The 16,717-nt window shown below is 37.1% G+C and overlaps 1 pseudogene across 1 annotated transcript; it reads right to left on the reverse strand.

Moving 5' to 3' along the window:
- Positions 1-3,900: 3,900 nt before the first annotated feature.
- Positions 3,901-16,679, reverse strand: LOC148742850 (putative pre-mRNA-splicing factor ATP-dependent RNA helicase PRP1; annotated as a pseudogene). The gene is made up of 13 exons (XR_015996679.1): positions 16,478-16,679; positions 14,548-14,736; positions 13,513-13,697; positions 12,172-12,304; positions 10,856-11,101; positions 9,137-9,391; positions 8,216-8,466; positions 7,848-8,044; positions 7,626-7,748; positions 6,716-6,918; positions 6,462-6,512; positions 5,742-5,860; positions 3,901-4,924 (listed from the first exon to the last, which is right to left on the reverse strand). The product of XR_015996679.1 is annotated as a putative pre-mRNA-splicing factor ATP-dependent RNA helicase PRP1 (transcript).
- Between the last annotated feature and the right edge of the window lie 38 nt (positions 16,680-16,717).

Here is a 16,717-nt window from a genome sequence, read left to right on the forward strand (position 1 = left end):
CCGCATCCAAACACCGCACAGTTATCCCCTGGCATCACATGAAGTAAGCTGTCCTCAAAAATGACTTTTACGCCTTAAAAACTATAGAAACTTGGAAAGTATTCTGCAATGCTTCGAATTTTTCAGTGAACGCTCTGTAGATGTTTCGATTCTGTGCACGTTCATCAGAGCGCGTGACTCGAATAAACTCTAACAAAGACATGCCCCTTTGAAGTTCGCTGGGTCTCCTAACCAGTCCCCTCTACTAACTATGAGCTTCTTGAATAATCACTTCAGAACGCTGGGGTCACTTGTAAAGTTTATGGTTTTGTAAGTGACAACAGTTTGTTTGGTTTCTTTTAATTTCGCATCGAGGTCATGTGAACTTAATTAATTATCGATTTTTGGGCGATGGTTTGTTTTCATACTGGTAAGGCTATATTATTTATTTAACTTGCCTTTTTTGTTTTGTTTGTTTTGTTTGTTTGTTTGTTGGTTTTTTTTTTGTCAAAAAAAGCGCTCTTGTTATTGTTTTTTGTCCAAAAAGGCGCTCGTGTTCTTTTTTCAAGTTATTGCTCGTGTTCGTTGACAAGAAATTATGGAACATGACTTTAAAGGCGAACCGCCACTTTGCAAATCATAGTACACTCGCTACTCGCGAGTGAAAATTATTCGCGGCAAGCTAGTGTAATGCAGTGCTACAATTATTTATGATAACCTGATTACGCAGTTTATTTCATTTGAAACCGAAAACACTGTATCTTACAGTGTATCTTTCTTATCCCCTACAGTTGGACTCAATGCTCGTAGAATGGATGCAAGCTGTTGCGGATACCTTAAAAGCAGCTGAGACGGCTCGTGTGAGGGTAACATGCCTCTATATGTCCATTGAAGGGAGAATTGTCTGTAAAACTGATTCAAACCAAGTTCCTAAACGTTCCAGATCTTTGCTTCTTGCAGAAGACACAGTTGTTAATTACTGACGTAGGAGTTTCACTTGCTCATTGATTTATGAAGAATAAATTCCTCTCATATTACAGCTGCACTAGAAAAGTACAGGGAAAATTTCTCTATAAGGGTAATCTCAGAGTTTATAAAAAGTTTACATTATCGTTTACGTACACGATGACAGAGGCTTGAAAACGAGAAAGACAGTCATCAGTTAATTTAATGTACAAAGTGTGATCACTTTTACTCCATGAAACGATGTTCTTTTAAATAGTTGCAATAATCACAGAGATTTGCACCAGGCAATATACGATTCGAGACTTTGATAGAACTCAGCTCCTTCAAGGGGTGTACGGACAATATGTGAAAATAAGAATTAGCATCTATAAGTCCTTTTTTTCGCCTGGAGCACCTTGTGCTGATGAGGAGTATCTTGAGATCCGTGATGGTTATAATCAGTCTGCCAATCTACTGGGTGTATTTTGTGGAAGGAACACTCCTTATTTTACTCGGTGATCCAGTGGACACAACATGTGGTTAAGATTTTCACCTCAGCATAGATACTGGTTTAAATGGGACTTAAGATATGAGGGAAAAGTAAGGAATGAAACAGGTAAGAATTTTCAAGTTTAATTTTTTTCGTTTTCTTATTTGTATAATTAATTACAGGAAGAGTAGTTTATAATTTGTATGTTTGTTGATACATATCCTGTATAAATGTTGTTGTTATTACATGTAAATCACTTTTTTCTGTGTTTTAGATTTTCTATGTGGTAATAAATTTGACAATGAAAAACTGCGATAAAATATTATAAAGCATGACACGACGTTTCGACGTTTCCAGAACGTCATTATCAAGTAAACTAAAATAATAAAATCGAGTATATATATAATGAAGTGGTGAATAAATTACAAAACGTTAAAAGTTAAACAAAGAGTTTAGCCCTAATGGAATCGCTCTGGGTGTTTAAATTGGGCCTTATTGTTCTTATGTACAACATTTCATAAACAAGACAATCCCATTTCGTGCCGCATTTTTTAAGCATTCTAAACTGGCTCTCATTCATGGGATTGTCTTGTTTATGAAATGTTGTACATAAGAACAATAAGGCCCAATTTAAACACCCAGAGCGATTCCATTAGGGCTAAACTCTTTGTTTAACTTTTAACGTTTTGTAATTTATTCACCACTTCATTATATATATACTCGATTTTATTATTTTAGTTTACTTGATAATGACGTTCTGGAAACGTCGAAACGTCGTGTCATGCTTTATAATATTTTATCGCAGTTTTTCATTGTCAAAGGTAATAAATTTCGCGCGATTAAATTCTGCGAGGATTTTTTATGCGCAGGTCTTTAACTCCGCAAATTTGAAAACTTTAATCCAGCTTCTAGATAAAAAGTGATGTTTAGGTGCTTATTCTCCTTCGTACAGAATAAGATATGTTACCCTAGTAACGATTTTGAGTAGATGTACTTAACTTTAGAAACCGAGTCTTATACTCGATTTTCGGTGTAGGAAGATGAAGATATAGAGTTTTCGGTGTACAGATTTAGATGCCTCATTAGTTTTGTGTTTGTGCTTAGTTCCTACAAGCCTAAAAGAAGTCGCAAAGACTCAGTTTGTCCTGCTCAACCATTCTTCATCTTTATGGTGGCCAGCGGAAGGTGGACCGGCTCCTCGTATTGTCTGGAGAATGAATGGTACTGTTGTACAAAACAGCACTAGTGTGAGACTCCGAATCAAAGTTACTGAACAAAAAAGAATACAAACTACAGTTGCGAGGTGAACGAACATGGTCAGTTGAAGAGGATTAACATCAGTCATGTTGTCGAGAGTAAGTTTCAAGTTAGATATTTACTTTAAGGGGAGCTCAGCTGTTGTTTATGCTTATGGCAACCTTACGATTTCTCTTGCGACTATTTTGGGTCTAATTTTGTTTTTGAGTGAAATTGTCTATGATTCCATGTAAGGGTAATCTCATAAATGATATTCATGAAGTAAGTCAATTTTAATGGCAGCAAAGTTTCATATCTCGAAAAAAAAAGAGTAACTTGCTACAATATCTTTGATGATTTTGCGTTTAATTACTGCCCAGTTTACAGGTTGCTCAGAGCGTCGTTTATTCGTATCATTAACGAAAGAGAAGTAAATGTAAAATAAAACTATGTCCATAACAGGCTTTGGCGGGGCCCCAAAAGCGCTACTTTGTACTTCCTCCGGATGTTTTTCACTTATTTAATGTGTTCTTCCGCCTCCGGGGCCCAAGCGCTTAAAAAACGTGTCTGCAATTTGCCACATTCAATTTCAGTGAAAAGTTACAGAACATTTTTGAAATAGGATTTAAAAAATGTGGAGTGATCGTACAAAAATTGCTCTTGAAGAAAAAAGTATTTAGAAATAAAATATTCAGAGACACGTTTTGTTGTTTATATGTAAAACTAGCTACTGTCAAAATTTGAGAGCAATGAAACAAATTCCCTTTGACTTGTAGCTCTTAAAAAGTGATTCGGGCGCTCGCATTTAGAAGTCGTGAAAAATTCGACAATACATTTTTTTTCAAAATTTTTGGTATAGTCTGATAGCCAGTCCTATAAGCTTTAATTTAATGTAGGGGTTTAGATATCTGTAGTTTAAACCGCACGCGCTACATGCATCGCTTGCACGCGAGACACCCCTGAAGGTGCACGGTAACCTTAAATGAAAAAATTCATAGTCGAGGGAGATGGAACATAGACTTTTTCTGTTTGCTTTTCCAGAACATTCTGAAACTTGCAACTATTTCATTTCAGGGTGTTCCATCGTGTGCCGTATTTTTCAGTCCATCAGGAGTAAACTTCACTTAAGATAATCTTTCTGGCATTAAAGGAGAGGATACAGTGAAAGTAATTATTTTTTCATTTATTGCTATTCACATTCTCTCCTGCCCCCCAGTAACCAAATGGTGTCAACAAGGAAGTTTCAACTATTAACCTTGTAATGGTTTTATTTTACAGCTCATTGCTATTGATAAAACGACAGCAGATGCAATGAAGAATAAAAGTTGGAAAGTGTACGCAGTTTTTGAAGAACCCAATGTTCAATGTCAGGCAAAATATGTGGCGCAAAGCATTGAGGAAGATCAATAACCGTGAGCTGCTTGAATTACTTCAAGATATCTGCAGTTTTCCCAAAGGTCTTCCTTTTAATAACAACACAATGAAAGTGTGTTCCTTGGATTTTATTAAGCAATCTTTCAATTGTTTCATCTAACAGGGAGTGGGAAAGGTTCCGTTCAAGATCCCTGACCTGCAAATCAAGCCTGTAGAAGCAAATCAAGTTTGTAGAACTGAGATGCATGCTGATTACTTCACCCATGAATGCCAAGAGGTAATGAACATGCAACTTCTTCTTGCAACATTATCTCCACTACTATCAGAAAACAAGTAAAGGGAATAACTTAACTAATGGGTGAAATCACTTTGCTGATTTACAAGAATATTTAAAGCAGCTCAAGGGGAGAAGTTAAATCAGTTTCTGGAGTTTCAAAGTTAACAGTACAAAGACATTGAAAGCGATTGAAAGCTATCTACAGCAACAAGTTACAAATCAGCAACTAAAGGATTCAAGGAGCAGCTTTTATTTGGAGCTGCAAACTGTTTAACAGGCTTGGATGGCCTGAGTCTTTGCCTGAATGTTACTGTTTCTATGTCGTTAGCTGAAAAAACTTCTGAGGAAAGATCTCAGGAAGCAAACAGAGGAAAAACAGAAGCATATCTAGTTTTACTTTCAAGTTAGAAAGAACCAAATGCAGATGATGGCATGATTTTCTTAGCAATAAGGCTTTTTACAAGTTCTTTCTTTCGCATGTTTTATTATTATTATTTTTTTAATGAGGTTGTCCACAGTTCATTTGAAGTTTTATCTGTTCTTCTGTAACCTCTCCATAATCCTTTCCATGACACGCTTGGCTTCACACACGGTCATAGTGCTGGGGTGCAATCTTCACCAACCTGTACAAAAATCAACCAGGAAGCTTTCTTAAAATGTCTTACAACAGTCATTTAAGAGGTTCATTGGTTCCCCTGAGGTTTCCAAAAGGTCTCTTACGCATTCTAGGCTTAATTGATTCTATCCACTGTTCTAATGCACTCCTGTGTCAAGCCTACTGCAATAATGCTACATCTTGTTGTTCATGTAGTAAGCTGAACTATGATTGGTCTATTGGAGGGCAGACACATTCACCACAGCATAATTGAAAGTTTTTTACTTCATTATTATACAAAACAGACAGAATTCATGTTGCAGTGTGACTTTTCAATCATAGATCACAGAAGATGTGAGATTGTGGTAAGAACATTCAGTTACACTCAGCGGTGCCAAGTGCTCCTCTCTTTGTTCGTACCACTATTTTGACTTCATCTGTCACGTATAACAGAACAGATACATGGCGACATGGAATCTAATTGTTAAACAGACTGACACCACAGCAGAAGGTTTTCTTCATGGTGCAATAAGTGAGCCACCATAAAAAAAAGCTTGATGCGTGATTAGTCATCTTGCTTGATACTGTTGTAACAGGTCTTGTACCTTATGCAAAAATGACACCTGACCTAAAAATTGGGCAAAAAAGAAACTAGATCCTCCTAGTAGGTCTTGATGAAAACAAAGATAACATCATCAATTGCTGGAGATCACAGTTGACCAAGATTCAGTTGAATTTGTTTTTGTTGCACTCGTGACAACATTTCACAGATCAGTCACAAAGGGTCATTGTGTAAACACCCCAAAACAATACACTCAAGAAACCCTGAGTACCACTAACCTTACTGGTCAACCTTTCTGTCTGTACAGGTCCGAATGTAGCTCTTGGTGGTCAAAACAAACTCATTGTACTACACTCACTCAAGCTTGTGATCCAAACAAGTTGATAGATGCAGTTGTACAACCTAATGGTTGATAAAATAATAATTATAGTGAAGTAAATTTCAATTGACCTGCAGATAAAAATCAAGCAAGGGTATAATCCTTGCAGTTGTATTGGAGTTTTAAGAATTGCTGAAAAGAAGCCTGGAAAAACCTCAGACTGATGGGATTTAATCCCATGGCTCCCAGGTACTATTTGGCCCTACTGACAACTGAGCTATGAAGCCACACATTTGGAGGGTTCCTTCCCATGGAGTTATCTGCTCTCAGTATAATGCTTCGGTGATCCTACACAATGACAAGTTCTTTTTTTGCTGTCAGTGATGTCAGTAGTTTAGCTTGTTACCAGTCCTCTAGTTGCTTAGCTTCAGTACCCCCCCCCCCCCCTCCATCACAAAGAAAAATGGCATACCCAAGAATCTGGCAAAGACATCCATCAATCTCCTAATAACTATATTACCAAAATCTGGGACAGTTGGGAAACAGTGAAATTGCTGATTGGCTTGGATTTTCCCAGCATAATTATGAAAACAGGGCTTAATCAACGTTGTGCTATTACTATATAACCTATAGATACAGAAATTTTGTGCTGTAAGTAAAGGGAATAGGTAGGTAATGTCTCACCTGCTTGTCTTTGACAGTCAGGTAGTGTCCAGACCTCTCCAAATGAGCCACCTACTCATCAGAACAGTAACATGGGAGGGATGGGTGGGTGGGTAGGTAGGATTTACAGATTTAATGGTCAGTGTCTGAAGTACTTCAAATTAGATCACTGCATTAGTTTGGGGAACAAATGCCATTTCTCACCACTCTTCATTTTGGTAGGACATTCTGTACTCAAAGTACTTGTACACGAGTTGGCAGCATCAAAAGAGAACCTGCTTGTGGCCAAACATAATTTTACTCTGTCCAAATTGCTGATGTAATTTTCAAACACACATGAATCTGTTGAAGTCAGTGCTATGTCATGCAAAGTTGAACCTGTCCATGATCCTGGTAAGTTGCTGTCTCACATTATCAGCCGATTTGAGAGAACGATGTTGGATAAAATTATCATAACACCACTGTGTATCTTCATGGTCTAAAAATAAGGATAAAAAAGTTTTGTTTGAAATAGCCTGGGACATCTTTGGGCTTTGACTGTGTCAAGCTAGCCTACAAATAGCAAAGTACCCTTTCCAAGGCTGGCAAATCTCACAACCAAAAGTGAGTTCCCTTTCTTGGTCCTTGTAATCCCTGATTAGATCAGCAGAAGGATAAGAAGACATTTTGGCTAATCTTGTCTAAAACTACCACAAAATCCCTGGAGACTGCAGAAAGAAAACTGCTCCAACTTCTGCACTAGAACTCAAACAAAGAGTTACATTATACTGGTAAATGCAATGTTACTCATGAACCTGAATTGTCAGATTATCTGCAAATAAGTTTAATCCTTTGACTCCCACGAGTGACTAAGACAGAATTTCTCAGCTTACAACTTCAATACAATAACAAGCAGACAAGTGATGAGAATAGAGAATCCAATGAGTTGATTCAATACCAAATTCTCCAAACTAACATTACAAGAATTGTGTGGCAGACAGTGAGAAGAATTATAAATGAGATCTTGGCAATGAAACGTTTAAATTGAAATCTTCCCCAAGGAGAAAAAAAAACAAGGTTCCATAATGTACAAAAAGGACTAAGAGGACAAGATTAGTAGGTGGTTTTTTTAAGTTAACAATGTACACATAATAACATCAGAAAGCTTGGCATACAATATAAGTACAGGTTACAAGTCAAACTCACTTTGTTTGTATGCATGGTAAACATTGAGTAAGGTCAGGTGATCTCCATCACTGTGAGCAAACTTCATCTTAGCTTCATCAGCTGCCTTCTTAGCTTCATTTGGTCTCATAAACACCTGAGGAACTAACAGACAGAGGCAGGATCACTAATAAATTGTAATGATAACAGTTTATCAAAAAGTATTTTTAAGTAAATCAACAGGTTGACTTGATATCTGTATACCTGATAACATGGCAGTGACAGAGAGAATTTCATTCGAGCAGTTATGGTCACAACTGGCAATCTCAATCTCCAGTTAGCAAGTTGAGGGTTGAGTGGAAACTCTGCCATCATGGAGCCCAGTGATGTGAGCTCTCCATTGTCATCAGGGGCACCAAGATGGTTCAGCAGTTCAAGTGCTCTCATCAAAGTTTCTGGTTCTATCAAACTGACAAAAAAAGAATGAAATCTTAGCTTTCTTTGTTTGGTTTGTATGCAACCTTTTACTTACAAGACTTTGAGCTATTCCTTAGGAAATGACACTTCTGGGAATCACCACAAATCAAGGGCTACTACACATTTACCAGCTCGCTCACAAGCACTGAACCTACCAGGATGATCCATGAAGTCAAAATGCACCAAGTCGTCAATGCCCACAGTACCACAGTACCAAGGTTGGACCTCAGGATTTCAGGGTAGGTATTGTCTTGCATTTCAGTTTCAGTTTATAAGCTTTCTCTGCATACAATCTGAAACACTTGCCAAGACGTGTGCGACCAGCACAGCCAGCTCTCTGCTGTGAACTGGCTTTTGATATAGCAGAAACTAACAGTGACTCTACAGGGAAATGGGGATTGTACACCTATTATAGACAAGCCAAAGACAAAATGACTTTACACTCAGTAAACCTTAATAAGGAACAATAAAATATATGCAGAATTAGAAAGATGTAGATTTTTGAGCTTTGTAAGAGAAAGCAGGTAAGTTTAAGTTTAAGGTCAGTTTAAGTGTAAGTTTAAGGTCATAACTTTTACCTACTTAATGATTAAGGATAAGGCTGATCATATTTGTAAGATCAATGCTTAGTTCATCATTAGGATTTTTGCCATTATTGTAGGCCATAGTTTTTCATGTTATTATTCTTATATACTCATATATGGCTGGTCACCAATTATTACCAGTCCATCAACCTTTGTTGACTGACTGACCGGTTTTTTTCTACCAGGATAAATAAAGTTGTTATTATTATTATTATTATTATTATTATTATTATTATCATTATTACTATTATTATTATTATTATTATTATATTATTATAATATATTTTTTGATCTTGTCACAAACATGGGACACAGAAAAAGTTCTGAGACCCCATGAGGATTGAACCTGCACACTGAATCCAATGGTCTGGGGTTGGATTCCTTAAGGAAACTCAGAACGTTTACTTTGTCCCATGCTTGTTAAGAGACAAGAAAAACGGTAAAATACTTTGCGAAAAGTAGACAGTGATCAAATACTGAAGTAAGACAGACCTTCTGCTTGGAAAATCCAGGATCTATAACAAACACCACACCATCAATGGTAAGAGATGTTTCAGCAATGTTGGTGGACACCACACACTTGCGGCCAATGGCACCATTAGGGCATTTTGCTGGAGGAGCGTCAAAGATGCGCTGCTGCTGCTGTGGAGGAAGAGTTGAATACAGAGGGATGCAGCGGAGCTCGCCTACTTCAGGTCCCAGGTTATCAATTTCCTTCTTCAGTGTCTTACATGCTTCTTCAATTTCCTGAATGGAGAGAATAAAGTATAATGTTGAAAGGCTACTTTTAACTTAGTTTAACTTTGTTTAAAATATTATACAAACTGCAAAAAATTAATACAATACTCGTATTTGTTGCACAATGTCATTCAGGAATGAATGGTCCTTCAAATCTTCCTGCTTTGGTGAGTATTTCTTCACAAAAAATGTTGAATTTGGTTAAATCCTCATTTTTTTATGCCCTGTTAAGTCGAGGTCCGAATGGACCACGACCACGTAAAAGGGGATCTGGGCAGAGTAGACTTGTGACGTCACTTCGAGAAGACGCTCAAGGAATTCTCCGCCAGTCGTCAACCTGTGAAAGCCATTCTAGCACTAGATTCATTCTGCTGCATATTTGCGACCAATATCAATCTAACCTTCCAAACATATCCAGTAAACTGTGCAAAATGGCGCGAAATACAGATTGTTGGGTTCTCGAAGTGACGTCATATTAGTCGCCAGACTCTTGATCCTTGAAACGCAGTCGTGAGTCAAAATGGCGATGATTTTAATGCGATTTTCTGTACTTCAACAGGGCACAAAAATTCAAGGATTTGACCAAATCCAAAATTTTTTTTGAAGAGATACTCACCAAAGCATGAAGATTTTTTGAAACAAAAAAAAATTTTAAGGGTTAGGTGCACTTTAAGTTCTTGTTTAAAAAAGCGGCAACTAAAAGTCATCTACTCGCACCACTTTTGTCAATTACACACCAAAAGCTGATAAAAGATTTTTTTGTTAATTTCAGGCCTCATGTTAATCAACTCTGCAGTCATTCTAATCAAAGAATTTTTTAAAGTAAATGCAGTTTAGATGTTGAAATTTGAGCACCTTTAACCCACTACATTCTTACATCGGCATTGTTTTTCTCTTATACATTTCCTAAGGTGCTGACATGGAGAATTTTTCTGAACAATCAAGAGCTTTCTAAGTTGTGGTCATTTTAAATATTCGCGTCACCTTAAATATTTGATTCAGGGGTGACGTTGTTGGGAAAATTAGATGCTTATCACTCTTTAGGGACTTGTTAAGCCCAGTAGAAACGGAGATATCGATTTTTTTGAGAAAACAAATCAACAAATCAACATGGCGCTGAATGATCGTTCACACAAAATGTGGCCATGAATTTGCATTCTGTCAAGTATGCAACCATGTGAATTCTATAGCAGTTTTGTACAAATTTCCTGAGCTTTTAAGGTGTGGGTTATCCACCAGTGCGGGTAATCTGTTGACTTTTTTTTTCACTGTATGCAATTGGCCATGCTGGTAAATGGTTGGAAATTACAGTAATTGATCAGATACCAAATTCTCCCAATTAACATCATAAGAATTGTATGACAGACAGTAGAGAGGTTACCAATAATATCTTGGGAGTGAAAGGGTGTTTAAGGATTAAACAAAACATGCCAATTTAAACTCAACAGTGCATCAAGAACTTTGAACACACACCTCTTGCCCAGTAAGAAACAACAAAATGTCACCCTCCACTTCCTCACACATGTGAATCTGTACCACTGTTCTAATGGCTGCCTCCAAGTAGTCTCGTTCAGGTTCAGGAGTGTAAAAGATCTCTACAGGATGTGTTCGTCCAGGGATTGTCATGAGGGGACATTCATCAAAATATTCCTGAAATTTCCCTGCATCTAAGGTGGCACTCATGATTATGATCTTAAGGTCATGCCTCTGTCTCACAACCTGTGGAAAACAAACGCATTTTATACAACTCCTGTAAGTTACAGGTGTAACAGCGGACCAATGCATTGTCACCTGCACGTGTACAATCAGCATCATTATTACAAGGCACAACCATCTGATTATTTAAACAAATTTTAGCCGTTGTTGAACAAAACTGCAATCTACATTATCTTCAATTTCGCACCAAACTAAAGAAACTGTGGTGCCGCATTGGTGGGGGTAACAAGGTAATTTGGTAATATCAACTAAGTTGAAATGTAAATTGGCCACCGCAAAGAGTTAAATTGCTGACATTTCAAGTGTTAGCCCTTTGCCAGAGTGAATGACGAAGGGCTAACCCTTGAAACATCAGTTTTCTAACTCTTTACGGTGGCCAATTTACATTTCAACTTAGTTTATATCACCAAAATTAATTACCTATTTGTCTGAACATGTATTTTTGCGAACAGTGTCAAGAGGGTCAAAAGCTGACAGTGGCAATAGCACTTACATGTATTTAGTTAACTTGATCCATTTGAAGGGAAAGCTAAGGCCCACTTGATTGACTAAAACCATGTTTTTGGTTGGACCTTGTACAAATAACCGACCCCTTGTGTTTAAACAGTTCTCTTATGTGTAAAGTAACACCACTATCTGTACCACACTGCAAATCACTGAAAGCACCCCTTCCCTAATTCAAAGTTGCCTATTTGCAGCAAAAATATCACTGACAATAGCAAGATCAGGGCTTGACACCAACTTTTCAACTTACTAGCCAAGTTGCTAGTGACATCTTTGATTTTATGACAACTTCAGCTTGTTTACCAGTTAAACTGGCAGGTGGAAATAAAAAACTACTAGCCAAAACTGAATTTCTACAAGTCTGTAGCTGGTGGGCTACCATTAGTATTGAGCTCCGATGATGAAAAATGATTTGGGGGAAAGCGATTACCACGTAACTTACAGTTAGGACAAAAGAGATTGACAATGAAGTAACAGGTAAGTTCAATAGGTCAATGTGTCAACAGTTTTGTTGTCTATAGTTCTTGTAAGAAGAATATGAAGTCTCCAGATGCATGCACACACTGTACCTCTTTCAGTAGAACCATGAGAATATCAGTGGCAAGAGTTCTCTCGTGAGCCTCATCAAGAAGAATGACTGCATAACAATCCAGTAGAGGATCAGTCATAGCCTCACGCAACAACATACCATCTGCCATGTACCTGGAAACAAATTAAAATGAGCTTTAAATTACAGTCAGGAATGATTATCTCATTTCTTCAGACATCTGAGACAGAGCTAAAGGCCAAACTTAAACCTTAAAATTGCATTTTCTCACACCCTCTTCCTTCCTTCCTGTTTTTTTAACGCTCTATCTCCCACTAGTGATTTTCATTTTGACCTAACCAAATTCTCCTAAATACTTAACTGCTGTATTTATTCAGTTATAAGATGCACTCGGTTATAAGACGCACCCCAAACTTGGCAACTTAGTCAAGCCAAGTTCCCAAATGGAAAGTTTTGTGAAAATACTTGGTTACAAGATGCACCAAAAGGTTGAGAGTTAACAAAAGGTGTGATGGATCTGAAAAAGTTTCACGGTTGCTTTGGCAGTGAAAGCAAATGGCAAAAAACTCCCAGTTTGACAACTGAATATCAACACGCCACAGAGGATGCAAGTTTCAGTGCACAAAAAAGGCTGGATAGACGAAAAGGGTAAGTGTTATCTCTACATTGTTCATTCAGAGAAGGAACTTTTCGAGCGAGCGACACAAACACGATTTGAGGAATTTGAAACGTTGTTCAAACGATTGTTTTGTACTCATGGATATCATGTTACTGAGCATGTCCTGTTAAGAACGTACGCAAATTTCCATTTGTTTGCTTTTGCAGTAAAAGTTTGCCTTTGTTGTTAATCTTTTGAAGTTATTCTAAAAGAAGTATTCCTTTTTAATTCATAGGAATAAAGGATTGGATTACATGCAATCTTTGCTATATATCAGAACAAAAAGCCCTGCTTGGATGCAATTAGTTTCGTGGTCATCTGACGGAGGCCGTATAAGAAACAGTTCTTTCACAACCACCACAACAGCTCTTTTCAGAGCCACCCTACATGTAGTTCTTTTTATAACCACCAGATCTAAAAAATTTAATGACCAACAATTAGTGTTCTTCTCACATTTTTGTAGCTATAAGTTCTACTAAAAATTGTGATCTTAAGATTTTGTTGCGCGAAAATACTTGGTTATAAGATGCACCCCAAGTTTTGAGCAGATTTTGATCAAACAAGCATATTTTCTCGTCAAAAATGTTGCACTTATAAGTGAATAAATATGGTAACAAGGAAATATTAAGCAGCTAGAGGTAAGAATCAACAATCAGATCTTGGAAGTTACAGAGTTAAGGATGAAATTGACTTTGTCTTCCTTACTTCAATACAGTGCGAGGACTAGTGCAATCTTCAAATCGGATTGTGTACCCAACCTCCTGACCTATGGTGACATCCAATTCGTCAGCTACACACTGAGCAACACTCATGGCAGCAACCCTCCTGGGCTGCGTACAAGCCACACACTTGCGTTTGTCATTGCGAGTTTCAAGACACCACTGTGGAATCTACAAAAGTAAAAGAGTTTGTCAAAATTGTTTTTCTTTTTTCACTACAAACTGCACTTACAGTAATGCAAAACAATGCAACATACAAGACAATACGCAGACTAGGAATACTTAGTCTTGGGTGTATTATCTGCCTGTAATTGTGAGAAACAAGTTGATCCTAATGATTACCATTTCATAGTATTAAAATAAAGTGTCTGTTACACTGCCAAGGCAGTTTTGGGTGGTGGTTTTCGGTTTTCACTAGCCAGTTTGGCAAATGAACGAACTGACATTGTCGTAACATCTAAGATGTCACCAGCCACTTGGCTAGTAAGTTGAAAAGTTAGTGTTGAGCCCTGCAAAGACAGAGTGGAACTGTATAGAATAATAATAATAAAAAAAAAAAAAAACAAATTTGCCTGAGAGGAAATGGTGATTGAGTGCTCTTCAATCCAAAAACCTGAACAGACTTACTTTGTTTGCATGCATGGTAAAGACTTAGTTTACAGCAAACAACAATTGAGACCCTACTATAATTATTTACAAGGAACAAGGAAAAAATATCTGTTAAAATGTACCTCACTTCCCTTAATTAGCTTCACACAGTAGCTCAGCTGGAATTTGTACCAACAGTAACTAGTATCTACATGTAGTAGGCATCCATTATGCCCAACTGAAGCCTGAATTCTTCCAAATATTTACAGTCTCTAATTCCTCAAATTTCCCCAACCACAGCTCATCTGATAAGGAGTACAATTTAACCCAACTTCTAATAAACTACTAAGATAATTTAGTGTTATTACATTGGTTGATAATGCAAAATGCTTGCCCTTTGTCAAAGCAAATAAATACTACATGTAACTATTACCTGTGTTGTTTTACCAGATCCAGTCTCGCCAACAAGAACAAAAGCTTGTTTTTCCTTCTGGTTTCCATGAATTTTTCTCTGTACTCCCATACTACTAGCTGGATTCTCTTCTTGAGAATGTCAAAATATTTGTCTGAGAATAGCTTCCCATTGAAAGGATTGATCTTTCCACGAAGATTCCTTGGATTACTACCAACAGAAAAGAGACCAAAATGCATCAGGAGGTATAGTGTACATAAATTATACTTCTGACAATAGGTCAGAGAGAATTTTCTTTTGAATCATTCTAGATTTAAGGGGTGGGAAGGTTTATGGTATCCAAACATTTCTCCCTGGCAGGGCTTGCATTTTTGACACTAACTTTTCAACTTACTAGCCAAGTGACTAGTGACATCTTAGATGTTTTGATAATTTCAGTTTGTTTACTGCCAAACTGGCATGTGAAAATCAAAAACCACTTTTCAAAACTGAATTTCTACTGTAGTCTGTGGCTAGTGGGCTACCATTAGTATCAAGCCCTGTCCTGGTACCAACTCGCCTGCACCAACCTTTGCACTTATAAATTCACTTCAATAAGCTCATTTTTAGGTTTAGGTTTGATGTTTTATGGAATGACAATGACATTATTAAAGATTCTACAATTTTTTGTTAGCCTTACACCATTGCAATACAATAACAAAATCACTAAGATGCTATGGACAATTTACAACACCTTTTTGACAGTTACATACACGTATTATGAGTCAGCAATGTGGATTTGTTTTGTAAGAAATTTTTGTTTTGTTTATATAATTTATTATAGTTTCTTGTGTATTTTATATAATTATTCAGCCAGAGAATCAAAGCAATTGTTCAGGGATTTGGATCTCAGGATCTAAGTGTTCCTATGTTTAAAGCAGTATGCTGGTTGCCTAACACTTTGGTTTGTAAATGACTATCAATAAATGAAAATCATACATATGAACTAATGAATAATTATTTTAAGGATAAGAGAAGGAACTTCACACTGATGAACACTACTTATAATTAAGGCAATAGAAAAGTAAATTTAAGGAAACGTAATTCCAGGCTACCAGATGCAGCAAGTGACTGTGAGAACCAAATGAGTGACATCCACCTCTACAACATCCTACCAATAAAACAGCTGAAGACCAAGTAAACTGACACAAAACACTTGCCTCAGGAAGAAAGGGAAGGGTAGCAGCCACTCACAAGTATGTGTTACACAAAGCCACAGAAACAATTATCCATCCAAGGTAAGTAAAACGCTCCAACAGCCCATGCATTGGCATGTAATTTCTCCGTGTCTCACCTAACTATCGCCTGAATTACTGGAAGTTTCTTGTGACATTCTGACTGTAAAATAATTCCTTATCTACATGTGTTGATCTTTTTTTTTTTTAATTTTTGTTTTTGTCCTTTTCATTTTTTGTTTGTCTAAAAGCAAAGAATTTTATCCTGTTAATCCAGTGAAAGCCTCGACGTATGAATTTAATCGACCTAACGGGAGTTTACAGACTAGAGTTAATAAAATCACGAGAAAGGAATTCGATGTCTTAGGTGTTCTCTATCGCACGAATAGTAATCAATTCGGAAACAAATTTAGACAGCAATTCAAGAAAATCGTTTCCAATATTTCCTAGCCTTAAGTATAAATAACACAGGGAACCTCCTGTGAAATCAATTATGATTTCGAGATTTGGAAAATACCGTCTTGCATAATAATTTCACAGATGTGCAGATTCGAGAAACGGCCACAATTAAACCAGATAAGCTGTGATTCAAATATTTCCAGAGCACTGCCTTCCTGAGGAAGACTGTGATCGAAGAGATAGATTTATTTAAGTCTCTGTAACAAAACCAGCTGCAGATTAAGCTCGGCGATAGCCAAAACTGAAAAGCTATCCTTTACATATGTATCACAGCCTACCTCAACTCCTCCTTAATCCTTTTCGCGGTAGTTAACGAGTTGGATGAGTTCCCATCGACATCTTGCAGGGACATCAAAGTCAAATATTCCTATAAACGTGCTCTAGCTGTTATATTAACACAAGCGCCACTAAGATTTCCATCGAATTTTGCCGGCTAAGGAAATGCAAAAGACACTCGGTTTGATCTCTTTATCCCACAAGTCTCTGCGATCATAAAAGAGACTAAATATGGTAAAATT

Source organism: Stylophora pistillata, chromosome 1 (genome assembly GCF_964205215.1).
Source record: "Stylophora pistillata chromosome 1, jaStyPist1.2, whole genome shotgun sequence".
Classification (NCBI taxonomy): domain Eukaryota; kingdom Metazoa; phylum Cnidaria; class Anthozoa; order Scleractinia; family Pocilloporidae; genus Stylophora; species Stylophora pistillata.